At 39.6% G+C, this 2869-nt stretch overlaps 1 protein-coding gene across 1 annotated transcript in view; it reads left to right on the top strand.

The window, feature by feature from the left end:
* LCA5 (Leber congenital amaurosis 5) overlaps positions 1 to 2869 on the top strand; it is a 65920-nt gene continuing 63051 nt past the window's right edge. Inside the window, exon 1 of the mRNA XM_008580788.1 lies at positions 1 to 69. The gene's annotated coding sequence lies outside the window, so the exon portion shown is untranslated. The remainder of the gene's footprint in view (positions 70 to 2869) is intronic.

Raw genomic sequence — 2869 nt, 5'->3', positions numbered from 1 at the left:
CTGCCCCGCAACTTCTGCTGGAGCCAGGCACACGCTCTTTGGTGACCGGACACCGAGGCCCCGGCGGAGGTAACGTCCGTGGAGGGAAGGTAGGGAGGCGGGATGCCGCGTCGGCTCTACTGAAGAGCCCGGCGGGATTGGGGTGGGTTTTGGGGTGGGCATGGGGACCGTGGGGGAGGTGGAGGTGCGGGGTGAGAGTGGGGCTGAAGCGTGGCGAGCGGGCGATGGGGCGTTCGTGGGTGGGTACATGCGGGTGGAGTTACTAAAATAGCGAGGATGAAAGGATTAGGGATGGGGGAGGATTTAGGGACTGGGAGAAGAAAGTTCTAGGAAAATAAGAGCTAGGCAGCTGGGAGAGGGTCGGGAGGTTGACCCCCAGCGGGGGATTGGGAAGTTAGGAGGAGAAAAAGCTGGGAAAGGGTTATTTGTTGGGGCCGGGAAGAGAAGGAAGGGGGTATAGTGCAGGCGGATCTAGAGAAAGGGTAGAGTTATTTTTTAAAAGAAAAGAAAAAACCCAGGAGGCCTGTGGAGATTCAAAATAGGAGAGGCCTGTGGAGATTCAAAATAGGAAAAGAGAAAAAGGGCCAACAGGGGAAGGAGGATTTTGGTAGCTCTGGAATAATGATAGGTTTATTGTTATTAGACTGTGATTAGAGTGGAAAGGCACATTTGTCCAGACTGTCAAATTTTTACATTCTTCAGGGATGGGATGAGAGAAGTAAAGATAGTTAGCAAAAGGTGTGTCTTGTTGGCATAGGTGAGTTGCAGTGGGTACTCAGATATTTGGTGTTCTATGTTGGGCGGATTAGGGGATTTAACAGTGGTGAAGAGTACAGGTCCAGCTCTCCTGAATTTAAAACCCTTTTTTGATCACTTTGTGACCCTGGACAAATTACTGACATCAATTAGTAACAAATTTACTGGCTAGTAACAAATTGCTAGCATTAATTTTGTTTATTCATTTGGGAATAGGAATAGTAGATTTTTCACAAGTTTTAATTTTATTGAGATGTTCGTATCTGTACTTAGGTAAATGAGAAAACTTGGGTGGTTTTGTTAAAGTGGATTTGTTTTTAGGATTTGCTTTGTGTGAGCTATTCATTGGTCTTCATTGGCGATTTTCTTAATCTTGTTCGTCATGGACCATCCCCACACCCAAAGTTGGAAGAAAGTTTTGGTTCCTTTACCTTTATGCTAAGAACTTGGATGGGATATCTCTTTGGGATCAAAAGTCATATTAAAATTTTGGAGGGGTGTGGGGGGACTACATGCATTTTGGAAAAAGGTAAAACCGACAAGATTGCAGTTCTTTACTGCTCTCCCCGCCCCCCGCCCCTCCGCTTTCTCTCTTTGCACGGTTATTTTTTTTTTTTCCAGTTGTAGTTCCACATTTGAATGTTATTTACTATTTTTAACATTTCACTTTGATTTGTTGCGTGTTGACTAGTATGTTTATCCAAACAAATAATAGGAAGTAATGTTTTGATTCTCTTAGTTGACAAAGTATCATTTCAAATATCAAAAAGTAATTGGTGACCTTGGAAAAAAGATTTTCCTTCTTTTGTCAAAGTCACATCTCTTCTGTTAAACATATCATGGAACTGTGATTCTGTAAGATACAGTAGAAGCTGATTACAGTAAACATGCTACTCGTGTTTCTTCCCCTGCCTGTCATTCTTCAACTTTTTGTGGGATCCTCCTCCTCTGCCCACCATTTAATTATTGTTTTCTCTCAAAATTCAATCATCTGTCTTCTCTTTTCATCCTGTGTTCTTTTCTTGGCTGAGTTCATCCTCTTCCTTGGTTTCCACTGTCTATATTTTATTAGCACACTCCCAATTTTTTATCATTGTCCTGGAACTCTTGAGTTGGTATCAAATTTATGTACCTAATTTTTGGTATTTCCATATAGATTTCCCACAGGCATCCTACATTAAACCCCTCACCTTTCCCTGACAAATCTGTCCCAACTGAATGGTACCATATTCACCCAATTTTGCAAGCCCCAAACTTTGGAATTCATTTTGGTTCTCTATTCTCATACTCTGCACTTAATTCCTCACCAAGTCTAGTTCAATTTACTGGATAAATATTACTCTGTATCTATAGTTATACTACCTTAGTTCAAACCACTGTCATCTGTCAACAGGTAACAAGACCAGTTGGTGTTCTTTCTCCATCTTTATTGCTCTTCAGTTCTTGTGTTGGAGATGGATCTTTGTAAATGTTAGATGTGATCGATCTTTTGTTTCCAGCCAACTTCTTAGTATAACATACAGATTCTCTCTCTTTTTTTTACCCACCAGAAAATAAATTTTATTTATCTGTGATATATCAATTTTTATATTCTCATTTTACAGATCGAGATGCACAACACAATATGGTCCTCACTAACAGAGATTCTTCATGTGATAGTCTCTTCCACCTGACTCAGCCTCACTTATTGTTCCTTTATCACTACTCCCCAGCCACAGTAGTCATTCTACACTAGCATTGTCCTATAGAAATATAATGTGATCTATATACACATTTTTTTTCAGTAGCCATACAAGAAAATACAAATAGGTGAAATTAACTTTACTGAATATATTTTATTTAACTCAATATATACAAAATATTATTTTAACATACAATCAATGTAAAAAGATTATTAGAGAGATATTTATGTTTTTTTTTATGTACTAAGTTTTCAAAATCTCGCATGTATCTTACACTTCCAACATATCTCAATTCTGACTAGACACATTTCAGGTGCTCAGTGGTCACTGTGTTAGACAGCACTATTGTAAATTATTTGCAGTTTAATGGTATGCCATGGTTATTTTATGCCTTTTACTTTTGCATATGCTGCTTCTTCCATTGAAACAGT

Source organism: Galeopterus variegatus, unplaced genomic scaffold (assembly GCF_000696425.1).
Source record: "Galeopterus variegatus unplaced genomic scaffold, G_variegatus-3.0.2 Scaffold2161, whole genome shotgun sequence".
Taxonomy (NCBI): domain Eukaryota; kingdom Metazoa; phylum Chordata; class Mammalia; order Dermoptera; family Cynocephalidae; genus Galeopterus; species Galeopterus variegatus.
Note: the sequence above shows the minus strand (reverse complement) of the source record. Positions and strands in the feature narration are given on the sequence as shown.